Source organism: Cavia porcellus, unplaced genomic scaffold, assembly GCF_034190915.1.
Source record: "Cavia porcellus strain 051 isolate PalLab524CR breed Dunkin Hartley unplaced genomic scaffold, mCavPor4.1 scaffold_5, whole genome shotgun sequence".
NCBI lineage: Eukaryota > Metazoa > Chordata > Mammalia > Rodentia > Caviidae > Cavia > Cavia porcellus.
In genome coordinates, this window is record NW_026947488.1 from 11,122,959 (window position 1) to 11,140,413 (window position 17,455).

Sequence of the window (17,455 nt, forward strand, 5' to 3'; positions counted from 1 at the left end):
TTAGAAGAAAACAATCTCCAGTCCAGATTGATGTATCCCACAAAACTATCTTTCAAAGTTGATGGAGAAATAAGATACTTCCATGACAAAAACACCTGAAATAATTCATGACCATCAAGAATGTTTTGAAGAGCATTCTAAAAAGATAAAAACTACAACTCCAAGAACCCAAACAAAATTAACTCACCAGGCAAGACAAACAGTTAAACAGAGGATGAAAAAGAGAACCAACAACAGGAAAGTAACATGACAAGGATAAATAAATACATATCAGTTCTAACCATCAATGTTAGTGGTCTCAGTTCCCCAATTAAATGAAACACACAGGCAGAATGGGTCAAGAAACAAGATCCAACAATATGCTGCAAACAAGAAACACATTTCATTCAGAAAGAAACTCAAACTGAAAATCAAAGAATGGAAAACAATATTCCATATGGCAGTAACCCAGAAGAAAAGCAGGGCTAGCTGTTCTGTTTACATACAAATTGAATTTCAAGCCAAGACTGGTCAACAGAGACAAAGGAGGCTGCTAGATCCTTGTAAAGGGAACAATCCCAGAGGAAGAAGTAACAGTCATAAATGTATATGCAATGAATACTAGCACACTCAACTATATAGAATAAATATTATCAGACATAAAAAATCAAATAAGCATTTCTGCAATTGTAGTGGGGAACCTCAATACCCCACCACCATAAATAGATCAACTAGATGTCAAATTAACAACGAAGTATCAGAACAACACCAAACTTTTGAGCAAATGGATTTAATATATGTCTACTAAGTACCCCACCTTACAACATCAGAATACACATTCGTCTCAGCTTCATATGGGATATTCTCCAAAATAGACCACATCCTAAGCCATAGAACAATGTTAATTAAATTCAAAGTAATTAAAATTGCCCCATGCATATTATCAGACATAGTGCAATGAAATTGAAAATCAATGACAAGTGAAACCATAAGAACTTCATAAACACATGGAAATTAAATAACACCCTCTGGGGCTAGGGATTTAGCTCAGTGGCATAAATGCCTGCCTGGCAAGCACGAGGTCATGAGTTCGATCCAGTATCACAAAAAACAACAACAAAACCACCCTCTTGAACAACCAGTGGGCCACAAATAAACTAAACAGAAGAAACTAAACAGTTTCTACAATTAATAATGCCAATAAAACATACCAGAACTTATGGGACACAATAAAAGCAGCTCTATGAAAGAAATTTATGTTGATGAATTTCCATATCAGAAAAACAGAGCAATCTCAAATAAACTACCTAATGTTGAACACCAAGCTTATAAAAAAAAAGAGCAAGTCAACCCCAAGCTCTTACCAGGAGAAAAATTAAAGAACAGAGCAGAAATTAATTCAGTGGAGACTAAGAAAACTATACAAAGAATCAATGAATCATAGACTTGATTCTTTGAAAGATTAAGTAAAACTGATAAATCTTTAGCCAACCTATCAAAAAATAGGAAAAAAGTCAAATTCACACAATTAGGAAAGAAAAAGGTGAAATCACAACAGAGCCTACAGAAACCTAAAAGATCATCAGTACCTACTCTGAGAACCTGTATTCCAATAAGATAGGAAAGAGAAGAAAGAGACAGATTCCTAGATACATGTGAATTGCCAAAGGTGAATCAAGAAGACATAAATGTTCTAAATATCACTCAATGAAATTGAGGGTGTATTTAAAAATTTACCAACAAAGAAAAGTTCCAGTCCTGATGGATTTACTGTTGAATTCTGTAAGAAATTTAGAGAAGACCTAATATCACTACTTCTCAAACTCTTTAATGATTTTTTTTTTTCTTTTTCCTTTTTATCAGTACCGGGGATCAAACTCACAACTACCTGCTTGCAAGGCAGACACTTACGCCGCTGAGCTAAATCCCCAGCCTTCTTTAATGAATTTGAAAGGGAAGCAATACTCCCAAATTCATTCTTGGCAGCAAGCTTTACCCTGATATTAAAACCAAGAAGGATGCAAGCAAAAAAGAGAACTATATGCCAATTCCTCCAATAAATATAGATGCAAAAAAATCCTCAATAAGATACTGACAAATGGAATGCCACAAATCAATAAGAATATATACCATGACCAACTGGAATTCATCCTAGGGATGCAGGGGTGGCTCAATATACACAAGTCAGTGAATGCAATGCACCATATTAACAGGGCCAAGGACTTACACACATGATCATCTCAATAGGTGCAGAAAAAGCATTCAACAAAGTCTAACACTCATTCATGATAAAAACCCTACAGAAAATTGGAATAGAGAGTTATTATTTCAATCTGGTAAAAGCCATCCATGACAAACCAATAGCCAATGGACAGATGAATGGGTAAAAAATTGTGCTTTACCCAATAGGAAAGGAATACTACTTAGTACAAAAAGTTGTCCATATACACAGAGTGAATTAGAATGAAAGTTTTCACTCTAGAATCAGGAACAAGACAAGGATGTTCACTATCACCACTCTTATTCTCTTAGAAATCTAAATATTGAAACAGAAATACTAAATCTTCTGGAAGATAGAATAGATAAACTCTTGAATACATTGATGGACAAAGTCTTTATGAACAAAATCTCGATCATCATGGCTCACACCTGTAACCCTAGCATTTGGGAGAGTGAGGCAGGAGGATTGCTGTGAGTTCAAGGCCAACCTGGGTTATAAAGTGAGCTGAAGTCCAGCCTGAACTGCATAGCGAGACCCTGTCTCACAAAGATAAAAAAACAACCAGTCATACACAAGAACTATCACAGAGAATCAACAACTGGGATCTCATCTTATTAAAAAGCTTTTGTATGGAAGAGAAGTCCCCAAGAGTGAAAAGACAACCCACAGTGTGGGAAGAAAATGTTGGCAGCTGTTTCTCAAATTACTAATACCTAGTATATATGAAGAATTCAAAAAGTCAGACCCTACCCCAAATTTAAATGCCCAATCCAAAACTGGGCATCTGAAATGAATAGAGACTTCTCAAATGAAGAAAGAAGTACAAACAGCAAATAAATATATGAAAAAATGTTCAGCATCACTGTTCAGTGGAGAGATGCAAATTAAAACAACACTGAGATTCCATCTCACCCCACAAAGAATGGCTATCATCAAGAAATCAACTAATAGCATGTGATGCCACATGAATAAAGGTTTATGGAAGCTTCTGGAAAAAAAAAGAAATCAACTAGTAAATTCTGGAGGGGCTGAGGGGAATAGGAACGCTGCTCCACTGGTGGTGGGAGTGTAGACTGCTGTAACCACTATGAAAATCAGTGTGGCGGTTCCTCAAAAAACCAGGACTTGAGGTTCCATTTGACCCAGCTGTTCTCTTTCTTGGTATCTTCCTGAAAGAACTAAGCATCATATCACACCGATATATGTGCCCCCATGTTTATAGTTCATAGTTTATAATAGCTAAATCTTTGAAACAGCCCAAATGCTCATTAATCAATGAATGATAAAGAAGATGTGTTTTTAATATGGTGGAGTACTACTCTGCCATAAACAAGAGTAAGTTCGAGACATTTCTCGCTAAGTGGATGCACCTTGAGAAAATACTCCTAAATGAAATAAATCTGACCCACACATGTAAATATCACATGGTTTCTCGGGTATGAGGAACTGAAAGTGTAAGTAAGGACCAAAATGCATCATAGGTATTTGGAAATGGGGAAAAAATGGTCAAATGAGAAGGGGAACAAATGGGGGAAAACAGACAAGAAAAGAAAAAGTATAAAAGGAAAAAAAGCTTTTGTAAATAAGAAAAAACAAAGCTTTTGTAAATAAGAAAAGGAAGCGGGGCCAAAGGGAGAGGAGGGGAATGGGGGAAAGAAGCAAGAGATATTATGGACAGGTACAAATTCCTTCTAATGAATGCTATTATTGTGTGTATCTAAAATGTACCAGTAAAATAAAATATACACTTAAAAAAGCACAATGTTGGGTGTTTGTAGCGCCCTACATGAGAACTATATGTTGCCCAGGGAGAGCGGTGCTGAGACTGAAGCGTCACCCATTCGCGTCTGGAGTGAGACCTGACGAGCAACTCCCTTTTGGCTCGTACAGTGTTTTTCAACTCAGATTTTCAGTTCAAGTATCAAGCAAAATTATGAACACTTTTTAAAAAAGTTAAAACTAGACAAGTAGGAACTGGACAGACAACAAGATCTCTGTACTGCTGGGGGTTTAGCTCAGTGGTAGTGTAGCTGCTGAGTACAGGAGGGGCCCAGGGTTCAAGCCTCAGTAAAAAAAAAGAACAAGAAAAAAAGACTTTTGTACAGCAAAGGAAACAGCCAATGAAATAAAAAGATAACCAAGAGAAAGACAGAAGCTGGGTATACGCCCATGATACCAGCACTTGGGAGGCTGAGGCAGGAGGATCCTCAGGGTTTCAAGGCTAACCTGGACTTCATAGTGAGACCCTGCCTCAAAACACCAGAGAGAAAGAGAGGCAGAAAATATTTATAAACTATATGCCTGATAGAGTATATAAAGTATATATCTAAAAGATATAAGGAACTCATACAATTCAATAGCAAGCGAAACAAAACAAAACAAAGGGCCTGACTGAGAAGGGGCCAGCGATCTGAGCAGTCCGCGCAGGCCTGCGAGTGAGTGCCCATTGCACAGGTCCACCCAACCTGTCAGCATCACCCATTGGCAGGGAAATGCAAATCAGCACCTCAGGGAGATACCGCACTGCACCAACAAGACAAGAAGCCAGAGCTAAGCTGCCTCCCGAGGTCACTGAAATGAATCCCTGGTGTCTCTTCTTCCAGTCTCTTATCACAACTAGGAGACAATAAAGAGAGGTTTGTTTGTGTATTTGTGTTTTGGTGCCAGGGATCAAACTCAGGGCTTTCTCACTGAACTAATTCCCAGCTCCCTTTTTATTTTTTGCTTTCTGAGATACAGCCTTGCTAAATTGCCAAGGCTGGGCTAGAACCTTTTTTTTTTTTTTTTTTCCTTTTTTGGCACTGAGAATTGAACTCAGCACTCTGCACTTGCCAGCCAGGCACTGTGCTACTGAGCTATATCCCCTGCTATGAACTTTTGATCCTCCTGCCTCAATCTCCAGAGTGGTTGGGTTATATAGGTCTGCCACCTTGTTGGGCTAAAAAGGAGACTTTTAAAAAAAGAATTTATTTATCGAGCTTCCACCTTTGGGAGTGTACTTGGCAAGAGAAAAAAAATACCACAAAGTGAAAATCCTCATGCAGCTTGCCTCTCATGACCCTGTCCTAGATCAAGTTTTCCAAAAGAGACTCAGGCACAGGTTTGCATGCAGAGCTCTCTGGGGAGGGAGCAAGGGCTGAGTCAACTCAGTGTCCTTGCAGAAGCGTCGCTGGTCTCAGAGCTCAGGGACATCTGCCCGTCACAGGTGTCCTGACATGTGACAAAGTGGCTGGAACTTTGTTCCCGTGCCAGGCCTGGGCATAGGACATCTGCACTCTGTCTACAGAAGTTCTGGGCGCTGGCAGCAGCCCTGCCCCTGGTCGCTGGGCAGCAAGAGCCAGGTCTCCTGGGGCACGGCAGAGCCTTCCTGCCTGCCCCCAGGAGCCTCTCTGTCCACTGCGTCTGCTCAGCACTGCCTCCTTCCCCTGCCCTCTCAAGAAGCAATACAGAGGCCACATTTAGCCAGAGGGGAGTAAGGAGTGCAGGAGCTGCTGGGGATTAACTCAGTGGCAGAAGCGCCTGCCCCGTTATGAGTTTGATCTCCCAAACTGGTACCAAAAAAAAAAAAAAAAAAAAGTTGAGCACAGTAACCCACACCTGTAATTCCAGCATGTGCAAAACTGTCTCCAAACCAAGCCAACCCAAAACAGAGAGAGGGAGAGAGAGAGAGAGATGAGAGAAGAAAAAAAAAAACACAAGACTTTATGAAGTCAGTTAAAGGGACTAGGGAACCTGGCATGATGGCCCACTTCTAATGGGCCGCACCTCTAACGCTAGCACACAGGAGGCTGACGCAGGAGGATCACTGTGAGTTTGGGCCAGCCTGGGCTATATTTGAGTCCCGTCTCAAAAAAAAGCCAGAGACTTTTAGGATCCTTTTTAATTGTAAGTGAAGCCACTCACAGGGGAGCCTCAGGCTGCGTGACACAATTAGCAATTGAAGAAAAGAAAAATCTACAGACAGCAAAAATGTGGGTTTTTTTTTTTCCTCCAACAAGTACTGCAAGACTAAGACACAGAGAAAGAAAAAACTAACACATTCAAAAAAAATGAAAAGTTAACATTGCAATTTTGGGGCCTTATTTGCATCATGATGAAATAAGCAAACTGAAACAATAGTGATGGCATCTCTAACACGATTAGAACACGCGCCCGGTGACTGGAATCCTGACGGCTCCGTGAGGGAAGAGGGCTCTTGAGGTTCCGTAAAAGCAGCGGTGCTCTTTCGGGGTGTGTGCTGAGGTGTGTGCAGAGTTAATCACCATTTGTTCCAAGTGGAAGAGGGACGAGGCAAGGACCGGGCTGGTGCAGGAAAGAAGCAGGCCTGGTATGACTTGCTCATGTAACATAAAGCGCTCAGTGAACTCCAAATGCATTTTAAGGGTGCTTACCATATTTACCCCTGTTTACCTTCCCTTCTTTAGATCTTTTTGCCTTAACAATGGGAGTCTTTTTTCTGTGTGTGCCCGGGGCCTCAGCCTTGCTAAGCTCAAGCTGCACCTCCGTTCCCAGGGTGGGCTGTCGTCGGTTCCCTTCTGGGCCCTGTGCTTGGCAGCTGGCCTTGCCTGGTGGGTTCACTCTGTCAGGGCTCACGGGGCTATGCCGCTTGTCTCTTCCTAGACTGCCCTTCCAAACATTTTGGAGTGTGGGTTTGGTGGTCATGAATTTCCTCAGGAGTTCTTAGGCATAGAAGTGTCTGACTTCACCATCAATTTTGAAAGATAGTTTTTCAGGGTACCTCAATCTGGGTTGGAGGTTGTTTTCTTTTGGGGCTTGAAATACTTTACTCCAAGCTGTCCTTGACTTGAGGATTTGTGCTGAGAAGTCAGCTGTGATTCTGATGGGCTTTCCTTTACAGGTGATTTGTTTCTTTTTTCTAACAGCTTTTATATTCTGTTCTTGTGCTGAATTTCTAGAATGTTGACTCTTATATGCCTTGCTGTAGATTTTTTTTTATCATGGCCAGAATTTGTTTTGTTTCCTTTTTATTGGAGCCTTACTTTCCAAAAATTCTTTTTTTTTATGTCTCCGAAGTATCTTCTCTCTCTCTCTTCCTTTCTCCCTTCTCTCTCTCTGTCTCTCTGTCTCTCTGTCTCTCTGTCTCTCTGTCTCTCTGTCTCTCTCTCTCTCTCTCTCTCTCTGTGTCTCTCTCTAATCTCTCTCTTCTTTTCCAGTACCAGGAATCAAACTCAGAGCTGCACACTTACCTGCCAGGCACTGTGCCTCTGGGCTATGTCCCCAGGCCTTCTCTTTTTTTGACTCTATTTTTTATTAGTACGTATCTGCTGTACATATTGATCACATTCACCATGGGGAAGTTGTACCTGTATGTACATACCTCGATTCTCCTTTTTTCTGCACCCCCCTACCCAGCCCTTCACCTCTACTGCATTTACAAAAACCTTGTTTCCATTTTGTCCCTTCTACACTCTTTCATCTTTTCCTTTTTCTTTCTTTTCTTGCACTCTCCCTACGTTTTCCCCTCCCTGTTTGAACATGTTCTTCCTACTTGCAATATTTTAGCCTCCATTTTGCTTCTCATTTATGCTTTGGGCTTCTCACACCAGAGAAACAGTGCACTATTTAAACTTGTCTGTCCAATTTATTTCACTTTAGATTATGGTGTTACAAGGACCAGGTATTTAGCTCAGCAGCATAAGCACCTGCCTGGTGAATGTAAGATCATGAGTTTGATCCCTGGTACCAAAAAAGAAAAAGATTATGGTGTTACAGTGCATTCATTTTCCGACAAATGAACCAAATCTATCCTTCTTTATGGCAGAGTAGTACTCCATTGTATATGAATACCACATTTTCTCTGTCCATTCATCTATTGATGGGTATGTAGGCTGTTTCCAAGAGTTAGCTATTTCACATTGTGCTGCTATAAACATGGGTGTGCATATGTCATTGTGGTGTGATGCTTTTAACTCAAGAAGACACCTAGGAGAACAGCTGGATCAAATGGAATCTCTAGATTTTGTTTTTAGAGGAACCTCCATACTGCTTTCCATAGTGGTTGTAGCAGTTTACAGATCTCTGCTCAATAGCTGTTTGAATCTGTTTTATATAATCCAATTCTTTCCTATGTTGGACACTCATAATTTCCATGTCTTTTTTTAAGCATTCTCTCACTCTCTCGCTCTCTTTTAATGTGGATTTACTCTAGATTCATTAACCATTTTTTTCATCTGGTCATCATCTCTTTAGTTATCAGTGGTTGGTTTTTTGGGATTTGGGTTTTGGGTTTTTGTTTGGAGGATTGAATTCAGGACCTTGCACTTGCTAGGCAGGTGCTTATGCCGCTAAGCTATATCCCTGGCCCTGGCCCTTGATTTTTGTTTGTTGGATTTTTTTGGTTTTAGACAGACTCTCACTATATAGTTAAGCCTGGCCTTGAACTCACTATGTAGCCCAAGATGACCTAGAACTTGTGGCAATCCTCCTGCGCTGGTCTCCTGAGTGCTGAAATTACACGCATGCACCACCATGCCTGGCTATTTTCTTAATTATTTAAGGGAGGATAATTCATTGTACATGGAAACATAGCTGGCTTGTTTCTTGATTTGGGGTTTTTTGTTTGCTTGGGTTTTTGGAGGGGGGTATTTGTCTTTTTTGGGGCGGGGAGGGGACTTAAGATCAAACTCATGACCTCGCGCTTATCAGGCAGGCACTCATGCCGCGGAGCTAAATCCCCAGATGTTTTTCTCTTTTTGAGACAGGGTTTCACTATGCAGTTCAGACTGGTCTAGAACTCACTTTGTAACTCAGGCTGCCCTTGAACTTACAGCGATCCTCCTGCCTCAGCTCCTGAGTGCTGGGATTACAGACGTGCACCACCACACCCAGCCTATCTGTACCTAATTTATTGAGCACTTTCACTGTAGAAAGATATTGAAGTCTGTCACGTACATTTTTTGAATCCCTGGAGAGGATTTTATCCTTCTAATGAGGTAATCATTACTGCATTTTTTTAAATAATTTTTTTTTGTCTTTTTCTTTTTTATCGGTACCGGGGATTGAACTCACGACTGCCTGCTTGCAAGGCAGGCGCTTATGTCACTGAGCAAATCTCCAGCCCCATCATTACTGCATTTATTAACTTATGTGTGTTGAATCATCCTTACTCCCAGGAATAATTGTTGGATTTTTTTGGTTTTAGACTGGTATATAATTCTCCTTTTATGTGCTGTTGCATTCAATTTGTTGAATTTTTGATTTTTCTTACATATTCATCAGGGATATTGGCCTATAATTTTCTTTTGTTGTCATCTCTTTGTCTAGCAATTGAACCCTGGGCTCACTCATGCTAAGCATGTGCTCACCCACTGAGCTGCACTACCCCCCCAGCCTGGTGGAAGGTTTTGGATTGCCAATGCTGTCTCTTTAATAATTACAGGTTCTCCGGAAGTGGTGGCATGTGTGTAATCCCAGCACTTAGGAGGCTGAGGCAGGAGGATTGCCTCGGGTTGGAGGCCAGCCTGGGCTACATAGTGTGTTCATGACCAGCCTATCTCAAAATAAAAACCAAAAGAAAAAAAATAGTTACAGGTTTGTTTGGATTCTCTATTTCATCACCATCCCATGACCAGAAGGGTTTTTGCTGGATTTCATTCTTAAAATATCGACTGCCTTGCAGTAGCACAGGGGGCAGAAGACCAAACCAACTCAGACCTTTGAGGACATTCCGGAGCCGCACTGAAGCACCCTCTAAGCAACCCCGTGATGCCGTTACTTGTTTGGTGACAATTAACTTACTAACTACTGGTCCAGTACTAACTAACTGGACCGTGATGGTTAACAGAAGCCATCAGCGTTGATTATTGTTTTTATGCTATACTACATATTACTGAATAGACACATTGAGATTGCTAAGTGCAAATGTGTGTGCATGTGTATGTCATTTGAGTCACAGGGTTGCTAAATTTCTCAGGCTGGCCTCAAAACGTGCGATCCTCCTGCCTTAGCCTCCCAAAGTAGCTGGGATTAGAAGCATGTGCTACCATACCTGGCTAGACTCATTTTTTTAATTTAAAAAATTTAATTTAAAAAATAAATAAAACATTTAAAAAATTTATTTTAAAAAATAAATAAAAAATTTTAAAAATTTATTTTAAAAAATAAATAAAAAATTTTAAAAATTTATTTAAAAAAATAAAAAATTTTAAAAAGTTATTTTGTGTTTATTTATAATTTCTGAACATATGAACAATACATCTTAAATCTTTTTTTTTTTTCATTTTCTTTTTTGTCTTTTTCGTTTTTATCAGTACCAGGGATTGAACTCACGACTGCCTGCTTGCAAGGCAGGCACTTATGCAGCTGAGCTAAATCCCCAGCCCGTACATCTTAAATCTTATTCCTGCAGTAGTACATAAAGGATCTCTTTATTCTTGCATGGATGACCCATAATTTATTTAGCCAGTCCCCTACTGACAGATAGCTAGGTCGTTTCTAGTATTCCCCTACTGCTCACACAGGAAACATGGCATTGCAACACCTTGCATAGAAGTAATGTGTTTGCACATGTGTAGGGGTGTCTGTAGGACGGACTCCCAGAAGCACCGGCAGCGTTACTGGTTCCCGGTGTGCGCACCTGTGAATCGACAGGTGACATGAGAACTGCTGTGTCACCACCCTCGTGCCCTCACTCCACGTTATCAAACTTCCTGATCACCTGCCGTCTCTGAGGACAAACCCCCAGTATCTCAGTATTTTGCGTATCTGTTACTACGAGGAGGCTGTCACTTCTCCTGTGTTTGAACGCCTTTGTTACATCCTTTTCTGTGCACTGTACCTTTTGTCAGTTTTTATGTCAGTCTCGGCTTTTTTCTGATTGATTTGTGGAAACTCTCCATAGATTGGGGAAATCAGTACTCTTTTTTTTTTTTTTTTTCTTTAATACTGGGAATGGAACCCAGGGCTCAGCCAGGCTGGGCAAGTGCTTTATCCCGGAGCTGTACCCCCAGCCCAGTACTTAGTCATACAAATTGCACTAACTTTTCTCTGTGTCTTATCTTTTGACTTTATGATAGTTTTTTCAGTGCAAGATTTTTGTTGTTGTTGTATAATGGGAATCGAACTCAGGACCTTGTATCTGCCAGCCCAAGGTTTTTTTTGTTTTTTGTTTTCTGGTTGGTTTTTTTTTTTTTTTTTGTCTTTTTCTTTTTATCGGTACCAGGGATCGAACTCACCACTGCCTGCTTGCAAGGCAGGTGCTTATGCCGCTGAGGTAAATCCCCAGTCCCATTGTTTTCTGTTTTTTAATAATTTCCAATTTGTAGCTGGGTGTGGTAGCACATGCCTGTAATCCCGTCACTCAAAAGGCTGAGGCAGGAGGATTGCTGCAAATTCAAGACCAGCCGGGGCTACAAAGTGAGCTCAAGACCAGCTAGAACTGCACAGTGAGACCCTGTCTCACAAAGACAAAGGGCTGGGGATTTAGCTCAGTGGCATACGTGCCTGCCTGACAAGCGCAAGGTTGTCAATTCCTGGTACCAAAAAGAAAAAAAAGACAAAATAATGATTTCTAATTTGTGCCTTAGGAATATCCTGCCCATGACACCATGAGTTTTATGTTCTCCAACAGCTTGTTTTAGTCCTCCTCTGGTTTTTCCCTCCTCCTGAGGACTGAACCCGGGAGTGCTGAGCTACATCCTTCCCCTTTATTTACTTTCTCAGTTTGAAACAAGTTGTCACTAAGTTGCCTTGGCTAGACTCCAGGTTGCAGTTCTCTCCCAGATGTGAACCAGAGCTGGCTTGATTTTTTTTTTAAGTTTTACATTTCTGCTTCTTCTGAGCTTATCATTTGGTGTGATTTATGCACTACAGCTCTAACTTTGTGTTTTTGTGCCAGACACCATGACGTGATTCCAATACCATTTATTGTAGAAGGCATCCTTTCCCCTAATGACTGGAAAAGTAATCGTTACCACAGATTAGATCCCCAAGTGCACTTAAGTTTATTACACATGGTTTCTCATATTATCTTATGCATTGCTGTGACCAGGAGGCTGTGCGTGTGTGTACACTTTGATGCTCACTAGATTAAACTTGAGCTGGTAGAAGGGATACAGTGGCGTGAAGTCTTCTCATGGATTACAGCTGTGCCCTCTGGGACAGGGGCCTTGCGCTGTAATCTCCTTTCTCTCATCACCAAGTCACTGGTTTAAGGAATAGGTGTGTGATACAAGTTTGACAGGCCAGATAAGAAGGGAAGTGGCTGAAAGAGCTTCAGGAAGGGAGGCTGAAAGGGCTTCCTCACCCTTAAATGACAAAAAGCTGAGATTTTTCCTCTTGTTCTGGAAGTTGCCATCTCCCTGCAACATCTAGAAATAGGCAGCCACCTTGGGGCCATGAGGGGAGGCAGCCGCACAAACAGCTGAGGATGGGGGTAGGGGTAAATGGGGGGAAGGACTGGCTCCCAAACTGATTAAATCTCCCCTGTGAAGACATCTTTATACCACACTCTTTGGGGAGGTGGTTAATTAATGACTTTAGTGTAGCAATCATGCTGAGCTGGGTTTTCCATTATTAGTGGCTTAAGACCTAATATTCTAGCTTCCAGAGATACAGAAAGATCCAGAACTTACAAAATTAAAATAAAATGATATGTACCTAGGGAGTTTAAAACTCTTGGGGCTGGGGATTTAGCTTTCGAATTTATTCCCAGGTATGAGATGAACTACCACGCACTGAGTCGCTAGTTTACCCGCAGGGGCTGAGGCTTTCAGCCCTCCTGCCTCAGCCTCCCGGGATGCGGGTCTTACAGGCTCGACCACCATGTCCAGAATGTGGCCTGAGCGCCAGGAAAGTTTTTTGTTTAAAAAAGATTTTTTTTAAATCTTTTTCTTTTTTTATCGGTACTGGGGATCGAACTCACAACCGCCTGCTTGCAAGGCAGGTGCTTATGCCGCTGAGCTAAATCCCCAGCCCCAAGAGTTTTAAACTCCCTAGGTACATATCATTTTATTTTAATTTTGTAATTAAATTACAAAATTTAATTTTGGATTCCTCACATTATTGTTTTGGAAAATAAATGTGAATTATATGTCCTTCATCAATATTCACTGATTGTTAATGTTCAGGTACATTTGCTTTAAAAATTCAGTATTATTATTCATTGTAGTAACTATATTACCCTGTGTGTAGCGGGGATACTGGGGAATGAATCCATGCTAGGCAAGCACTCTACCACTAAGCTACGTGTATACCTCTTTCTAAACTTTTATTTTTAAAAAATTATTTTAAACCAGGTATGGTGGCACACGCCTGTAATCCCAGCACTTGGGAGGCTGAAGGAGGAGGCCAGCCTGGGGAATTTAGTGAGTTCAAGGACAGCTTGGACTACATAATAAAACCCTATCTAAAAAAAATTAGTTTAAGACAGTTTACTTAAGTTGCCTGAGCTGGCCTCCTACTCAAAATCTTCCTGCCTCGGCCTCCTGAGCAGCTAAGATTAAAGGCACACGTAGCCATGCTGATTTAGCCCTTTTTTAGTACATTAAAACAAAATCAAATCCGCAAATAATATTTTTTATTTTGTTTTGCTTTTTGTTTTGTTTTGGTACCAGGAATCAAACCCTGGGCCTTGCCCTTGCCAGGCAGGTGCTACCCTGCTGAGCTACATCCCCGGCTGTTCCGTCGTTTGAGTCAGGGTCTTGTCTTGCTGGGCAGTTCAGGCTGGCCTTGAGCTCACTTTGTAGCCCAGGCTGGTCTCGAACCACTGCAAATAATTTAAAATTCATGCCTTGTGTCCTTTTGTCTTCCGCCCACGGTTTTCGGGTTAGCAGGTACTCTACCCACACCTTTCAAAATCCCAAAGGAACCAGCCAGCCCTCTTTCCTTCCTTCCTTCTTTCCTTCCTTCCTTCCTTCCTTCCTTCCTGCTGGGCCAAAGCTTCCCCTCCTGGAAGGCGCCGGCCCCGTGTGTGCCCCTGGCACTCTGCAGGTATTATACTCTATTGTGCAGTTAAATTCAGTAACATATAATGAGTTTCTCTAACACGGGATTACCTGTTATCACTGTTATCCTCTGAAATTAAAAACAAATTTTCTTAATGAAAAAAACTGATGTTAAATTTTACAGTCAAAAATTTTTTTCCACAAAAAGAATTCCTAAATCAGACATGGCGGCTTATGCTGTGCTCTGGAGGCTGAGACAGGAGGATCACAGTAAACTGGAGGCCACCCTGGACTTTAACGTTTCAGGATGACTTCAACTACACCTGAACAAGACCCTGTCTCAAAAAAAAAAAAAAGAGAGAGGAATGGACAGAAAGAATTCTTAGCCTGTGGTTAAAAATTAATCAAGTGCAGAAAGGCTAATCATGAAAAGCAGCACTGCCCGGCCCACCCCAGGCCCAGCCCCTTCAGGCCAGGCTTTTAACTCTCCTCAGCTGCGGCTGCTTTCCAGCTCTGACTCCTGAAACCTAAATAGACTAGGACAGCACGCGTGGCCAGGAATCTCTTGATTTCCCGTTAAGGAAGATGTGTTCACCTTCGGAATCTATTATCTCTTTTTCTCTCCCTCCCTATAGACACGTCATTATTTTTTTGTTGTTGGACCCTAAAGTACCTTTTTTTTTTCCTACCAGAAAGATACAAGATAAGATAACCATTTTCAGGCCATTTAGAGGCCCAGCAGCTCAGTATGTTGAATGCTCATATGTTTATGATTTGCCAGAACGCTGGGGGGCGGGGTGGGGAGAATTGCCTCTTCTTAAATTTAAAGGCTTTGAGTAAATATATTAAATTGGGCTGGGATAAGATGGGAACAAACCAACATGGGGCACATTCTTTTTCTTCCCTAGGCTTGAGAGAGACCCTCTTGGGTTATGGCCCAGTGTGTATTTATTTCGTGGACCTTTGCTGTCTTCTAGCCAGGTAGTCCTGCAAATCAAAGTCGAAGGGCCGCTGAGTGGTATCTCCATTCCTTTATTCAGCCACTCCCGTGACAGGGGGAGCTCCTGGTCCCAGGAGAAGGCTTACTTTGGAGTGATCCAAACAGTTCGGAACTAGACAGTGGTGGTAGCTGTGCTGTGTTGTGAACTAAATACTACTGAATTGTATGCTTTAAAAGGGTTAACTTTATGTGTTGTAAATGTCTTTTGAATTAAAAATAAAAGTGGAGGGGCTGGGGATTTAGCTCAGTGGCACAGCGCCTGCCTGGCAAGCGCAAGGTGGCAAGTTCAAGCCCTGGTACAAATAAATAAATAAAAGTGGAAGAGGAGTCCTGAGCAGTCCTCTTCCACCTGTGTCATATCAAAGCGTCTCAGAGACCTGCAGCCAAGCCCTCTAACTGCCCCTAACCTGAGATAATCTCAAGATAATCTCATCCTAGAACTCCTTTTTTTTTTGGTACTAGGGATCAAACTCATGACCTTGCGCTTGCCAGGCAGGCACTTGTGGCGCTGAGCTACATCCCCAGCCCTAGTCACATATATTTGTACCAACCTATACATACTAAATATATATATATTTATTTGTACTTATCTCTTTCATAGTCCCACAAGTAAACTAATTTTTCTTTTTCAAAATCTGCTTTTTTTTTAAGTTTGCCTAAAAGAATATTATGTGTGTAGTTATTTTTCAGAAAGAAACAATTGCCCAGGCATTTTAGGTTTATAACCCATTTATCTTGTACTTGGGCCATGCTCTGCTTACACGCATCCCTGACTGTCGCCCTTGTCTTGGGCCAGGCTTCCTATTTGAGATTCTGTGAGTGCTGACCTGAGCGAGCTTTAGGCTCAGCCTCATCCTCACAGCCTGTCTCTGACTCCACCATAGGCCACCGCCCCGTGGAGCCCACTGGCTCTTCCCTGCTACAGCTGCACAGCTCATGGACGGGCACGTGCTCCCAAGGACACCCAGGTCCCTGCAACTGGGCAGTGCAAGGAGACGCATTAAAGAGGCAATGCCCAGACCGCACTGCAGGCCGGAGGTGCCAGCTCAGGGCGTCACAGGCTGTGTTGGGAGCCGCAGCCCCGAGCCCGGTCGCCTCACTTGGCGGACGTGAGGCCTGTAGTAAAGAGTGAGGCCTGAGGTAGATTACCCCTCCCATCGAATATGTTAGTTTCCTGCTTACCGCGTAAACAACCCGCTCAACAATATAGTCTGCCTGACAACTGATGATGTTAGCCAATCAGCTTGCCTTGCTTACTTTAACATGATTGGACACTGTACCCGTATATATACCGGTGCCACCCCTGGGCGGAAGAAGAAGCCAGATAAAAGCCCGGAAGTAGAAGCCCAAAAGGAGCCGCGGAGAGCGGACCGGTAGAGGCTTTGGGGCAGACTGAAGCACAAAAGGAGCCGCGGGGAGCGGACCAGAGGAGGCTTCGGCTGGGAGCGATCCCAGGGCAGGCTGTACGGAGAAGGAAAATAAAAAGAAAAGGTTGTCCACTACCAGACTTTGTCGTGTGTCCTTCCTGCCGGCCGGGAGCGGACATCGACAAGGCTGCTTCCCTCTGGAGTCTCTAACGGGAGCTCACTTCCTTTGCCTTCTCTGGCTTCTGGGAATGCCAGCTTCTGAGCCCCTCCTTGCCTCTCCCCACCTCTCTGTCCTCACAGAAGCTACTGCCTCCTGTCACCTGCCTGCGGCTTCATGGGAGGACCTCTGTGGTTTCGTGGAAGGATCTCTGTGCATGTCCTGCCTGGGGACCCTGATGCCACATCTGCATCCCCTAGGCCGTGCAAGATAATGAAATAACAGGTCCCGGGTGTGGGATGTGGACATTGCAGGGGGAGGGGCACTGCTCAGCCATCCATAGCTGCTGTGCTCTTTGGAGCTCCTTATTTCCCTAAGCCATGCACACTCCCTCCCGTTTCTCCTCCCGTGCGTACCTACTGTGATTTCCACTTTTGCCTCTGTGTTCCATATCCAGAGAATGGGGCTATCCCGGCCCTGACCTTGTAGCCTTGTGGTGAGACTTGGGTTTAGATCCCTTGCACTGTGATCAGCAGCTGCTGATCAGGGCCCCCGACTTCAAGCCCCGTGCTCTTGGTGCAAGGTGAAATTTACATTAAATCACCAGCCCTAAACCTTGCTAGAAAGAAGGAAAACTTGAATGCTGGAGGCAGTGATTTAATCCACCTACATTCATTCTTTTTTTTTTTTAACTTTTTATCGGTACGGGGGATCGAACTCAAGACAGCCTGCTTGCAAGGCAGGTGCTTATGCCCCTGAGCTAAATCCCCAGCCCCAAGACCGTTCATTCTTGAGTAAGTGAGCCCGCAGCCTCACCCAGGGTCTGTC